The sequence below is a fragment of the Asparagus officinalis genome, unplaced genomic scaffold (genome assembly GCF_001876935.1).
Source record: "Asparagus officinalis unplaced genomic scaffold, Aspof.V1 AsparagusV1_Un812, whole genome shotgun sequence".
In the NCBI taxonomy this organism is placed as follows: Eukaryota; Viridiplantae; Streptophyta; class Magnoliopsida; order Asparagales; family Asparagaceae; genus Asparagus; species Asparagus officinalis.
This window is the reverse complement of record NW_017973071.1, coordinates 34,094-49,774: the sequence shown is the minus strand read 5'-3', so window position 1 is coordinate 49,774 and position 15,681 is coordinate 34,094. Positions and strand designations below refer to the sequence as shown.

Below are 15,681 nucleotides of genomic sequence, written 5' to 3'. Positions count from 1 at the left end.
AAAGTCAATGCTTTGATGTCTGCTCAAGAGGTGAAGAAGACTAGCATTCTGTGCCCATACCTGAGGGAATAGGAATCAATTCCGTACCCGGTAAAGTTTAATCTGATTAACTTCATGCCATTTGATGGGAGAGGCTCACTAACCCAACACTTAATTTACTTCAAGTCTCACCTAGGCATGATCTCCGGAAATGAGGCCTTGATGACTTGGTCATTTGTGGGCACCTTTCGTGGGGGTCACCTTCGATTGGTATCGACGTCTCAAGCCAAGGAGCATCAATAGTTGGGTTAACATGGAAAGCTTGTTTCTCAACAACTTTTTCGATGACGACACTGAGGTGTTAATCGGAACTCTGTTAGATGAGAAGCAGAAAGACGGAGAGTCAATTGACAACTTTGTCAAATGCTTTCGGAATAAAGCTATGAACTACATAGATTCAGTTATAGAGGAATTCATCTTGTAGACTTGTTATAACAATCTTGCTCTAGATATCCTGCAAGCCATGGCAGTCGTACCATCCAAAACATGGAAAGAGTTGAAAATACACGGAGAACAAGCCGAGCATTTTCTCAAAAGAAAAAAGATTAAGAGAAGCCAACTGACGGTGAATTTTACTCTTCAAAGTAAAGGAAAGGCACCTGCGACTGCTGTCGATGCTCATCAAACATCACAACAACAACCTCAAAGGCAACAAAGGACTCCTGAGTCGAAATTCCAGAGGGCGTACACCTTCAAAGATGATGAGGTTCCGGCCATCTTTAAGTAGCTCCTTAATAACAATAAGATAAAGTTGTCACCTATTACAAATCAGGAGGAAGCTAATAAGACTTCGGACCAAAATACTATGCATATTACAGGAGGATTCAATATCCCACTAATATTTGTTTTACCCACAAATATAACATTCAAGCCTTGGTTGACGCTGACCTGATAATGGTAAATCCTCCAATGAGTATATGAGGTTAAACTGCTCCCTTAAGCTGCATGTTTCAACAATGCACTCTCATTGGACTCAGTTTTACCAAAAAAGCTAGGGGTGAATACGAAGTTCGAGGAGAATACGAAGTTAAGAATTAAAACCTGATCTCGAGGATTTGTGCTAATGCAATGGCAGCATTACCCACCAACAGGAAGTTCCTGAAGGATACTACACATGCTATTCTTAAGGATAACCTGAAAGCAACTGATTATTCAAGATGAAAACCAACCATTTGAATAATTCATTCTTAATCATTACAGAAATGATTAAGACTCTCCCACTGTGGTTATTTAATCATTACCAAGATGATTAAAACTCTTCCTTTGTGACTCTAAGGTCCTTTAGAGATGAAGTACATCCCATCGGCTTCAATCCATTTAGAAAGAATTGTCTAAATCCTTCTTGGTCATCAATATTTTTTTGATAGCCATAATTCTCTTGTGAAGTGAAAGATAACAAAAGACCTTCTTTCCTTCATCCATAATCCTTAGTTGCTTTCAATCGCCAGGATTAATTTCATCAACCTTCCCACTGTGACTCTTTGAGCACTCTTTCATTGAGATGAGATTAAATGACTCCCTTTGATCAATATTCTCTCACAAAACTCTCACTGTATAATTGTTGAGTGTTCGATAATTCAGAGCCCTCCACCATAAAATCTCTCACTGATTAAATCCATTGACGGTGGGTCCACCAAACCAAAATCTTTGATGGTTAAACCTATATGACCCCCGCTGTTTCTAGACATGTAACATTCCTACTATTGAAATCCTGACATAGTACTTGAAATTTTAATTTGCTGATCCATGACAATTGACAAATCTCTTTCGTGTTAAGTTTTCGCAAGAAAATACCATTGAGAGCTTGACACCAAAACTCTCACCATGTCGTTATTAACAAAGTGACTTGTGCAATTAATACTCTCCCACTGTTATTTGTACTACTTTCACTCCCATTTGGTCAATACCAAAGCCTAAATCCCCTCTCGATTCCTTTTACGAATGAGAGGTCCACTCAAATTGAACGATCAAACCTTCAGACAGTTAGGGTCGTCTCAAACTCCTATTTGGTCAAACCTTCAGACAGTTAGGGCCAAAACCAAAATTCCCTCTCGATTCCTTCCATGAACAAGAGGTCCACTTTCAAATTGGGTAATCAAATCTTCTGACAGTTTAGGGTTATCCAGATCTTTTCTGAGCCAACGCCATGTGGCGTAACTCAAATTTGATTCTTGGAGTGGAGATCCCACTCTGAGTTTTCCTTTCCAGATTCTCGGAGTGGAGCCACTCTGAGTTTCTATTGAAGAGAGAGATAAGAAAATATTTTCTTTCTCTTTAGCACTAAAGCGGAAGATAAAAAAAATACCTTCATTCCCTTTAGTGCTAATTTTTGAAGCGGGAGATAAGAAAATAACTTCTCCCTCTTCAAAATAGGATTCGTCTTTGCCCCCAAGAGAAGATAAAACAGGATTCATCTTTGTCCCAAGAGAAGACAAAACATGATTCGTCTTTGCCTCAAGAAAATATAAAATTCTAAAAATCTACACGTGTAGCTAGTCCAAACGTGTAGCCAGTTGTTATTATTGACTTAATAACAACTGAATCTATGCCTCTCTAGCATAAGGGACTTTATCTCGATCCCTCATTAGAGATAAGTCTACGTCCAACACATACTGTTGGATAGTCTATTCTCGTAAGAAAGACGAAGTCTACGTATTCAATATCATAGCACTAAAAAATTAAACTCTTTTAGCACAACGTTACATGCGAGACGGACTTAGATAATCCGTATGCTAGCCCGACTCAAAAGGTAGTCGGTAAAGACTCATCAAATCCATTGATGGCTGAGGGTTTGCTAAAAATCCTATAATAAACAGTTTGGGACTGTGGATTCACTCTTCTCGTTCAGAGAGCTTCCTTTCATAAGCTCGTGCAAGCTCCACCTTCAAATTAACTTTTATGGAGTCCTCGGTGTATTTTCGCACGAGTCATTTTTGGCACTCTTACCCCAACACTGCTAAATCAGCCTCATGAGTTATGGAAGGCTGTTCAAATTTAATAGTCACTGACGCATCAGCTTCATCAGTTAGTCTCGTGAGTTAAACACCCAGGGTAGCCTCAATTTTTGTCGAAGTCTCTATAATCATTGGAAGCCTTGAACTTATTTTGGAGGATGATAACTTCAGATGTTCAGTAGCCTCAGAGATAGTAGTTGTATCAGCACATACGGCTAGTCCTACAATCAAAACTCACACAAAAGATCTCTCCATCATGTGTCTGATGCGTTTTCCAGCCCATCTCCGGTGCGCTAACAACATGCCTTCGACGTACACAATGTACACACAAGTGCACCCAAAGTGATGATCTTCCAAAATTGCCCTTGGGAGTCTAATACACGGAGTTCAACTATAATTTAGCCATGATCTCCTGATGAAGATGAACAGTTCAACTTTGACTCAACTCAAAAATCAACACATCAACTTCAGTTCCACACTTTGACCATGTTCAGCGATGTCGCAATACCAGAAGTATTTCAAGCTCCTCGATAAAATACTAAGGAAGCTGAAAGCTAAAGAAGTCAGGAAACCAAAGCCATTTACAGGTCCTTCTACATAGTCCAACGTTGGGTAAACGCAGGGCTTATCTTATCCAAAGTATTCCAGACTCCTCGATAAAATGGTGAGGAGGCTAAAATACTTTGGAGAGGATATTTGTAAGCATAAAAAATTACTATAAAGCCCCAAACTTAGCTCAAGATGGAGAGAAGGCGAAGAACGTCATTATCTAAGTCAGAGAGGGCTACCCGAAGCAAAAGGAAGCAAAGAAGCATGAAAAATGGCAAAACAACGGGAATTGAAAATGTCTCATTATTGGTGAGATAGTATTCACTGTCTTAGATTTTGATATAGTGTAAGTCATCTCACCAATTGCGAGACGGTTACCCTTATTTTTTGATGGTTTTGTAATGATTCGTGGGGTCCAATAGTTCCATAACTGCTTGGAAACATCCATAAACGCGGAGAGACCATTACAAACTAAAAATCTGCCCATCCCAAAAAATCATGGTATTTAACAGAATGGGCAGCGGTTACAAAACTGTCTGGAACCACTTCTTCATCCGAGATAGTAAACACTATCTCGGAAATAGGAGTTGATGATCACGAGTTTTTTCAACTCCTTTTCGATGGTTATGGCTTCCAGAGGCTATAAATACCCCATCTCATGCACTTGAGAAGGGGGGAGAGCAGAATCCAAGCGGAGAGACATAAGCTTTGGCAAACTTTGATCATAAAGAGAGAATTCTTCACCGTTTTCAAGCAATCTTTAAACCCTTTGATGTTTCCTCAAGTTCAAACATTGATTTGTTCTTGAGAAGAGTATTTATCTTACTTGGCTAAGACATCTACTTCTGTTCTTATTTCCAACTTGAAACATCAATATCAAAGCCTTCTTCACGATCAACCTGGATCATTGAATCAGTGGTTCATGGATCAAAGCATCCCCGATACAGGCAAAGATCTCACGCATAAATAGTGTCTGCGTGTGTTTCTAGGGAATACCCACTTTTGTTTTCTTTGTAAAGAAGAGTTTTATAAAAAAAACTCACTTTTTTGTTTCCATTATAAACGATAAATGATTGTAATGGAAGCTGCAATGAAAATCATTCCTTACGCAAACACGGACATAGTTCCTGCGAAGAAAATATTTATAGTCCTTTAGAAACCCTCTATACATTCTCAATCCTTGAAAGTACCAAAAAATCACTCAAATTTTATAACTGAGAAATTAGGTTGAGGAGATCTAGTACTAGTGTTCAGAAGGATTCTAGCAAGATCAAACCTGGAGGAGCTTCAAGATGAGATAAGGACTCAACGATGAAAGCGGAAGACTTGTGGCTAATATCAAGATGTAGAAGATGGTGGTGAAAGTTCATGAAAATGTGAAGAGGAGAAAGAAGGATATGGCTAGGGTCAGAGGTTTTGTGAGGAAGAAGAAACGTAAATTTTTCTGGAAGTATTTGTTAAGATACTATAAAATTTCAAATTTTAACCAACTTGGGATTTCTTATTGCTATAGGATATTTCTAAAAAACTAAAATCTCTTTGAAATTCAAATTGATTATCCATGATCTAAGGAATTCGTGGATTCTATTTCATTTTGGTTATTATTATGGAAAATTGTAGGGATTTCAGTGACATATTTTAAGTAATATAGATGATTGCACATTTTGTTGGGAGGATAAGATTTCAGTGGATTATTAGATATAATTTAGATGCGTATGAGAAGTGGAGATAATTGTACACGTGTCAACACTTTTTTGGAAGGTAAAAGCTGATGAGAGTTTGTAATCATTTGATTTTCTTAAAGTAGCACTGGCAATATCATATATATATAATATATATATATATATATATATATATATATATATATAATATATATATATATATATATATATATATATATATATATATATATATACTCCCTTTAAAAGCACGAGTTTAGGAAAATCTTTCTATGGTCAATATTGTCCTTCACTATTTTGAATATTATATTTAAATTTTAATCAATTCTGATTCTAATTATATCTTATCTAAACCCACAGGAACTATTTATAGCTCAACAATTTAAAAAAATATTAACAAACTAAAAAGCACGAGTTCAGAAAAATATTTCTATGGTCAATATTGCCCTTCACTATTTTGAATATTATATTTAAATTTTAATCTATTCTAATTCTAAATATATCTTATCTAATCCCACAAGAACTATCTATAGCTCAACAATTTAAAAAAAAGATTAACAAACTACATGAAATATTATTTTAAATTTTTTATTTAAATATTAATCTATCTAAATACTAATTATATCTTATATTAACCCTACATGAACTACCTATAGATTAGCAATTTTTAAAAAAAAATAAGATTAAAAATTTTAATTCAAAAATTACATAAAATATCTTTAAAATTTTAAAATTACCCAAAACACCCTGACTTTTTAAAACTTGAAACAACAAACATAAAATCTAAAAATTAAAAATAGCCCCTAAGGAATTTAAAAATTACAATTACACCCTTAATATTTCTAAAATTGTAGAAACAACCTCAAAAGTTCAAATTAGAAAAAAAGCACCCTAAATTCAGTGGCTTCAAAACTTACAAATGACATAGATAGATTTCATGGATTACCATTCGGTACTTAAAAACTTAAAATTTGTAATAAATAACCTTAATGTTACATAAACTACAAAAACTCCCTCAAAATTTAAAAAATAGAAAAATCCTAAAATTTCAAAACTTATAACCGGTAGACTTCAAATCTAAAAAATTATATCAGATCACTGAAAATTTGAATTTATCAAAAAATAACTCAAAGTTTTAGTAATTGTAAAAAACACGCTCAAAATTTTAGAGTTAAAAGAAACATCTTAACATTTGAAAACTTACTACCTACTCATAAAACATAAAAATTTCAAGCATCCAACATAAAATTTAAAATTTTTAAAAAAATAACATTGAAGTTAAAAAATTACAAAAACGCACCCTCAAAAGTTAAAAAAATCACAAAATGCTAAAATTTGGCAAAGAAAAGAGTAAATGTTTGATATCATTTTATTAAGATATATAAATTTAATTTTTAATTTAAAGTTTATCATCCATTTTCAGCATCTAAAAGTAGTCTAAGTTGACGCTGGTAAAAAATAATAATTATAATAGATTAAAACTATCCAGTTAAAGAATAAAAATTTAAAAAATATATGATAGAATAAAAATTAACGTTATTGTATAAATTTAAGAAACTATATATAATTTTAGTAATAACAATAATTTATAGAAGACTAAATTGCATAAAAACTAACAAAAGACTAAATTGTGTAAAAAATATAAGGAATTTTGCATGAAAAAACTATCAGAAGTTCAGAGAAATCCTTTAAAAAAGTCAAGTTATTTTTATTTCAAATAGAGAAGTGAAGTAAATAAACCCAAAATATGAAAACATTCATGAATCACTTGAACAAGCATTGACAAAAGGTATACCTAGCAAAGAGCACCGATGAGTTCCCCCTTGAAGAATATAGTGAACAATTTTATCCCAATTAAAAAGCATTCATCGTGAAAGATACAAGAAAAATTAGTTTGTATTTATAAATTTTCACACTTTATTCTTTAAATACTAAATGAATCATAAACTTAATATAAAATTACATATAAATAATCTTACAATAGAAACTAAAGTAAAGTCATTGATCAGCTATGTTATGAGATATAATAAGCCAGATAAGATGAGAGAAATCACTATAATGGACAAAAGGTATATACAAGATAATTAGTTACAATAGCGTAAGTAAAAAAATTAAAATTGATATTTTTCTTTTTCTTATATATGATATGACTCTGCAAGTAAATTTATTTAGAGATATGACTACCAGTAAATGATTAGTTTTTAAAGACATGATCAAAGATAAACACATAATAACACTGTTAGATTTCAAGATCTTTAAATATGAAGGTAACATATTTTACTACTAAATTTTTTATTAAAGGTTACTAAACATAAAATTCACATTATATTTGTTTAAAATTTATAGGGAAAATATGCATGTTATCGTAAATTGTGTTAATAATATATACCAACACAAAGATACAACTTATTGAAGAAATAAAAGAATGATAAGTAAACCAAGCAAAATATATATAACACAATAAAAAAATATATTACACTTTAAAGCTAATACACATGCCTTATTTAGAACAAGCTGCTAATATAGAAGCATACCCATCAAGGCTCTTTAAAAATACATTACAAATTTAAACTATGGATATATGCAATAATCACAATATCAAAAAGGTATGATCTTATAAGATCTGCTCTAAAATTTATACAATTAAACTTAAAAATACTCTACCAATATACAGACATGCTATTGGACCTATAATGTAAAGATAACTACTATTTACAATAAAGTTGAGCCGTGGTTCTAGCTTGCAAAGGCTACAACAAGAAGATTTGATAGAGATGTTAATAAGAATGTCCAAATAATAAATATCATAGAATTACTAATAAAATAGTGTTGGCCTTCTTGTTTTGATGATGTTTAACAAACAATTTACCACTAATGTTATTTGTCTAGTATTTGTGTTTTCTTATTTATTATAGACAAACAACGTAGTTGGAGGATGGATGGAATAGAGCTTCAACGATGATATCCAATGGAGGTTGGCGGAATAGTGGAGTGAAGCCTTTCAATTCAAGTTAAAGATCAAGTTCAGCTTCATCCGCAAGTGTACCAAGTCAAGCTTATTGAAGATCAGATCAAGCTTGGGTATATCTAGTTTAGATTTTATATTATGTGTGTTAGATACTCTAAGCTCAATATCTTATACACACACATTTATTGGTTTGTTCGTATATATATATATATATATATATTTCAAGCTTCATCCGCAACGTTTACCAAGTCAAGCTTAATTGAAGATCAAGATTGCTTGGGTAATGTAGTTTAGGATTTATATTATGTGTGTTAAGTACTCTAAGCTCAATTATCTATACACACACATTTTATTAGTTTCCTTGTATATATATGTAATCACATATATATACAACACAAGTTTTGGTTTTCATGTTTATAAATATGAAATTACATGTTTCATATTTATTATTGTGATTTGGTTTATCTACATAGATATGAAACAAATATATTTTCATATACATACTCATAGGTTTCATTTTCTATTGTATTTGTGAAAATATTGTATTCTTAGTTTATAGACTTCAATATCAGTTTATACATGTTTTACTAAGTCTATAAAAACATTTCACAAAGTTTTAAAAGTTGGTTTATGTCAAAACATCAAAATTCAAGTATCTCATATTTTCATGTTTTGGACTATTTTGCAAAATGATGATATTTTTCATTTGTGAAGTCCTTTTTGAAAACCAGTCATTGTAGCATATTTATTATCATGTCTACAATCATTCCCCAAAGTTTTACATTTTTGGAATTTATTTGATATTTTTAAACAGGGTTTTAAAATCAGAAAAACAGTTTTTCATGTATCAGTTTTAGTATCAGTTATCGGTCGACCGATCCGGTCGACCGCTCAAGTGTTTATTCGTCAGTGGGCAGCAGAGAGTGTCACGCCCCGCTTCCCAAAATAACAGGGAATTGGAACGTGAACAAGCCCGCGATGTATTAGACTAAGGAGAGATAAGTGCTAGACCTCTTCTTCTCAATCTAATACGCTAAGCGTCTGGACGGTCGACCGATCCGGTCGACCGCTCATATGTTCAATCGGCAGTAGGCAGCAGAGAGTTTGTCGGTCGATAGCACCGGTCGACCGAGATCTCGCATCGGTCGACCGCCAGAATTTCCGGTCGACCGCTGCTCCGCCAATATGACCGTTGCTTTCTCAACGGCTATTTTCTAAGCCGATTTTTTTTTCTGGCCTTTTTGGTCTTTTACTTAGGGGTTTTGGCTGAGATTTTGAGTGGGTATAAATACCCCATTGCTATTCTCTTTCAAGCATCTAAGAAGTTTTTAAACAAGGTTTTAAACAAGGGTTTAAGCTTGTTTAGTTTTGGTTTAAGTTTGGTTTGGGTTTGCTGTTACAAAGAGGAGTTTACATCAACTATTGAAGAGTTAATCTTCAACATTTCATCATCCTCTCTTTGTGTTTATAGAGAAGTTTTCCTAAACTTTACTCTAGCTTTTATTTATTAACTATTTGTTAATTATCATTTTTATTAAAGCTAGTTTTATATTGAGTTTAGATTTGATTTTATCTCATTATTACACACACACCCACTTAAGCTTATTGTATTTGCATACATAGTATATTAGGGTTGTGAGAGATTGTAACATTGAGTTGTGCTTTCATTGTGTTCTCATCCATAGTTGAGAACAATCAATTATTGTATTGAGCCTTATTGTGAGATTCACTTTATAATATACTTGTACACCGAGTGAGGAGTGTGTGGTGAGAGTCGGGGATCGTCCCAAGAGGAGTGGCGTCGGTTGACGAGCCTAGGGAGAGGTTGTAACCGAGCACTTGAGGGAGACACGGCTAGGTCCAACACTTGTGAGGGTGTAGAGTGTGTTTGCAAGAGTGTCGATTGTAAAGTTTTCGGTTAGCTAGAAAACCGAGTGTGAGGTGTAAACGTTATTCGGGTGAACGTAGAAAACCCGGTTGTGATAGTGGATTTCTCCCCGGGAGTGGGGAGCGGAGACGTAGGACGGAAGGTCCGAACTCCGTGATCATATTGCTTGTTTGAGTTTGTCTTTGGCGTATTTGTTTTTGCATTTATCTTATATCGCCAATTGTGCATTGCTCATCATTTTTATGATCCACTGTCTAGTTCATATTGTTTACCCCTTGTGATTGTTTCATATCCTTTCAAATATCATATTGTATATCTCTTTGGTAGGATATATCATCTTGTGTTGTTTATATATCCTTGCACATACATTGTCTATATCTCATTATTAGGATATATCTTGTTGTTCATATATCCTTGCACATACATTGTCTATATCTCATTATTAGGATATATCTTGTTGTTCATATTGCTTATCCTAGCTCATATATATTGTTGTATTTGTTCATATTGCTTATCCTAGCTCATATATATTGTTGTATTTCACACTTGCTAGGATAACTTGTTAATTGATTTTAATTGGCATTTCAATCGAATTAGATTAGCATAAGACCCTAATCACCCCCCCTCTAGGGTCTAACAAATAGTACCAAGGTTAAGTAATATCCCTTATTCATGAAATAAACTTATCAAGATTAAATATTAACATTATAATCTAAGCCAATTTGATAATGAAAAATATAGTTATTTAGTTCAGATCATTATGGAAAATGACATAGATAGAGTAAAAGTAACATTATTTAACGTGACAGAAACTCTTATTGGATGCACATCAGAAGAATTCATTACAGAGGAAAAAGAGGTTGTTAAACCCTAATGCCACTAGAAAAGAACCCTAGAGGGGGGTGAATAGGGTTTATGCTAATCTAATCTAATTTAATACCAATTAAAAACTTATTAACAAATATCCTAGAAAAATAGATATGCAACACTTAATATGCAAGGATATAAAACTAAGGGTGATATAAACACAAAGCAATATAAACAAGATAGTAGACAAACTAAATAATGAGACAATGACGATATAAGCAATGAGCACAAATATAAATGAACGCCAATGCACACTCAAACCATAAGAAATGATCATGAAGTTCGGACCTTCCGTTCTACGTCTCTGCTCCCCACTCTCAGGGAGAATCCACTACACAACCGGGTTTTTAACGCTCACCCGAATAATGTTTATACCACACAATATCGGTTTTTAACGCTCACCGATCAACATTCGTAATAGCTCACAATGTAACTACATAACTACCACCTCAAGTGTTGGTCTCTTACGTGTCTCCCTCAAGTGCTCGGAATTACTACCTCTCATTAGGCTTTACTACTGATGTCACTCCTCTTGGGACCAACCACGTCTCTCATATCTACACTCCTCTTGGTGTACTTGTATAATACAATGTGAATCCTCACAATTAGGTTTAATACAACAAATGTTTGTTCTCTACTATGGATGAGAACACAATGAAAGCTCACTCTCTAAGTCACAAATCCACATCCCCAAATTATACTATATATGTAAATACAATAAGCTCAATAGGTTGTGTGTGAACAAAGAGTATAATCAAAATCAAATATAAACTCAATATAAAATCTAGCTTATGGAAATTATGATCAAAATAATAAATAGCTAGAATTGAGTTTAAGGAAACTTCTCTATGATGACAAGAGAGAGTGAGAGATGAGTTGAATGCCCAAACATAATTGATGATCTCCTCAAGCTCTTATGAAAATTTTTTCACAAACAAACTTTGTAAAAACAAACAAAAACACCCTTAAACTTGTTGAAACAATTCTCTTGTATAATCTTCAGAAGTGAAATAGTGAGGGGTATTTATAGGATAAAAACCAAAGCCCAAAAACCAAGAAAATCCAACAAAAAGATAAAAATACAGAAGGCTAAAAAAACTAGCCGTTACAGGTGTTGGTGGACTGATGTGCTGAATCAGTCAACTAACGAGCTGACCGTTACAAGCAGCTAACAGCTTATCAGTCGACTGATAATCTCGTCAGTCGACTGATGACCTCATCAGTCGACTGGTCAGTCGACCGAATAAGAAATAGAAGCTATTGATGATTACATGTATTTTCATCAGTCGACTGAACCCTTGCATCAGTCGACTGATAACAAATTATCAGCTTGTTTTAAATTTTGAAAATAAATTTCAAATGCTTTTAAAAAATAGTAAATAAATTCAGAAAAATATAAAACTTTGGGAAATGTTTGTAAACATGATAATAAACATGTTACAAAAAGAATTTTTCAAATTGCATCTCCCAAATAAAAAATCTCTTCATTTTGCAAAAATGTCCAAAACATGAAAATGTGATATATTTGAAATTTGATGTTTGACATAAACCAAAGTTTTGAAAACTCTTGTATGGCTTTATAGACTTGATAAAAGGTATAAACTATTATTCTAAAGTCTATAAACAAAAAACACAATATATTTCCAAATATAATAAAATATGAAACAAAAGAATATGTATATGAATATAACTATTGTTTCATATCTATGAAGCTAAACCAAAATAATATATATATATATAAACCAAATACGTGTATGTGTGTATATGATTGAGCTTAAAGTATTGAACACACATAATATAACATCTAAACTAATTTATTCAAGTAATCTTGATCTTCAATAAGCTCGACTTGGTAAACTATGCGGATGATGCTTGAACTTGGGTCTTGACTTGAATTGCATTGGCTTCATACCGATATTCCGCCAACCTCCATTTGATATGATCGTTATGATGCAATTCCATCCAACCTCCGACTCATTGTTTGTCTAGAATAAATACAAAAATACAAACACTAGACAAACAATATTAGTTGTAAATTGTTTGTTAAAACATCATCAAAACAAAAAGGCCAACAGAGCTAACTCCTAACCTTTTTAAAAAAATAAATTATAAACACAAAAATTTTATATATATGAAATTAACATTTAGTCTCATTGATTTAGTCTCATTGAAACAGAAAAATAATTAAAGTCTGTATTTCTAGAATTTTTGTTGAATATCAAAAATGTATTCAACTTCTTTGTGAAGTAAGACGAGAAGACAAAACATGAACAAGCTCAGGGAAAAATAATTACACAAGAAATCTAGCTCTAGCCTGATGCCACAATCAATATAGATAATGAAGACAAAACTCTAGAATTGCTCAGGAAAAAGATAAAGGTGGAGAAAGATTGATCTTAACTCAATTAAAAAAATAAAACAGAAAGAATAAAAGATTTATTTTTTGAATATTTTATAGAATAGCTTAATTTTTAGAGTAAAATCATGAATCTTTAGAGAGAATTTTCATGAACTCTTTTAAATATTTTTATATGGTTATGTGGATGCTTTTATCATATAAAATATACTAGAATTAGCATTAATCTTTAGTCAATGATTTTTTTTCTGAAGTCTATCAATTAATTAGCAACAAACTTAATATTCTCTTTAGTTTCATTTTGGCCTACTTTTAGTTAATCATCTTGGCTTTTCAGCTTTAATTATTCATCTTTCTTTTATAACACTACTACTTTTTTTAAAGTGTTTTTCACTTTTACAACATTATACTTTCAAGCTTGGTTTCATGTTGGTCCAAATCACGTGAAAATTCAAATTGCCTTTAAATTATATTTGTTTTTTGTCAATTTAATTATCAACATAAAAATTTGATATAGCCCATTCAAACAAACATCAAATAAAATAATTATCATGCTAAAATTTAAAGGCATAAATGAGCAAAAACGATCAAAGTGGAACTCATAAACAAGTTTTAGTAAGGAAATATATTAAAAATATTTAATCATGATATATAACCACGTGCATTGCACGTTTATAAAACTTAGTAAGATAAATAAAGGAGTGATAAATAAAAGAGGGATAATAATAACACTGAGGATCCAGTTTTGCGTGTATGGATATCCTAATTAGCGTAAATACTAGCCATAAATTGCCAAGCTATCGATGAATTTAAAAAACTAAAACATGAATAGATATACAAAGCCCTTATAGCTCAGTGGTAGAGCGTCAGTCTTGTAAACTGAAGGTCCGTAGTTCGATCCTGCGTGAGGGCAATTATTAATTTCCATTTATTATCCTTACATTAATTTGCACAAGGTTACTCCGATTGCAGAGACTTTTATTGTGCCGCTCCGAAGTTGTTGGTAATTATAAATTTTGTTGTAGTTTTCAGGTTAAATTACCTATGTATTTTAATTGTTTTAAGTTAGAAATTTAGCAAATGGCATATGGTTTGTTTTGATTTTCTTTTTGGTTTATATATGTGGGTTTATATGCTCTTCTAAAACACGTTAAGGTACCATAAAATAACAAGAGAGATGATTATGTATGCTTCTTTATTGACAGCAACTTAGTCATCTATTAATTAATACGTTAAATACTTATAAAGGATGAGACAACTGAGAATAAGAGAATGAAATTCTTTTATTTATCAATTAAATGGATAGTATGCTGGTAGGGTTTTATTAGATAAATTACAATCTCAAGTTTGAGATTCAAATTTAGATTATTTAACCATCAATCTCCTTTACAAAGCTAAATAAAAGTTTACAATTTTTAAAAATAAAAAAGGGATTTTGATGTTTCAAGATTTTAATCAATACTCATGTTTGGTTCATATGGGATAGGGACCCAACTGAGAGCAGGGCTTTCCTCTTTTCCCTGAAATAGATTGCAAGAAGTTCATCACATCATAGTATTAGTATTATAGACATAGGACTTCTAAAACCATATACCCTTCCACCCAATGATATATCATAAAATTATAATTAATATGTTAATTTATGGGCCATTTTTAATTTTAGAAAATTTTTAGGGTTGCTGTTTATAAAGTTTTGAGGGTTGTTTGTAATTTGTAAAAGTTTTAAGGGCATAGTTGTAAGATTTTCATATGGCTATTTTGTAAAATTTTCGTGGGTTCTTCATAATTTACAAAACCTTAAGGGGGCTTTTTATAAATTTTCTTTGAGGGTGTTTGTAATTTTGAAAGCTTTTTAAGGGGTTGTTTGTAAAAAAATTAGGAGTTATTTGTAATATCTTTAAATTTTCAATACACTGTTTGTTACTTTAGCAACTTTCATGGGGCTAGTTGTGGAATTTTCAAATAATTGTTTACAAAATCTAAGAGGTTATTTGTAAGTTCCAAAATATTCTAGAGGTTGATGTGAAATTTTTAGGGTGTTAATTGTAAAACTTCTCGTGGCTATTTGTAATTTTTTAAATTTTCAAAAGATTATTCATAATTTTTTTATTTTCTCTGAAATGTTTGTAATTTATGGATTTCAAAAGGGATAGTTTATAATTTTTTGAATTGTGTGGCGTTATTTATAATTCTTAGATTTCTCAAGGATTTATTTATAATTTTTGAATCTTAAGAGGTTGTTTGCAACTTTCATTGGGCTATTAGTAATTTTCAAATTTTTTATGAGGTATTTGTAATTTTTAAACTTTTGGGGATTGTTTACGAGATTATTCATAAACTTTTGGGGGCTGTAAAATTTTCAAGGCATTATTTATAAAATA

The 15,681-nt window shown here is 32.0% G+C and overlaps 1 non-coding gene across 1 annotated transcript; it reads left to right on the top strand.

The window, feature by feature from the left end:
- Positions 1 to 14,141: 14,141 nt before the first annotated feature.
- Positions 14,142 to 14,213, top strand: TRNAT-UGU. The gene has a single exon. It is a non-coding gene; the product is annotated as a tRNA-Thr (tRNA).
- The last annotated feature ends 1,468 nt before the right edge of the window (positions 14,214 to 15,681 follow it).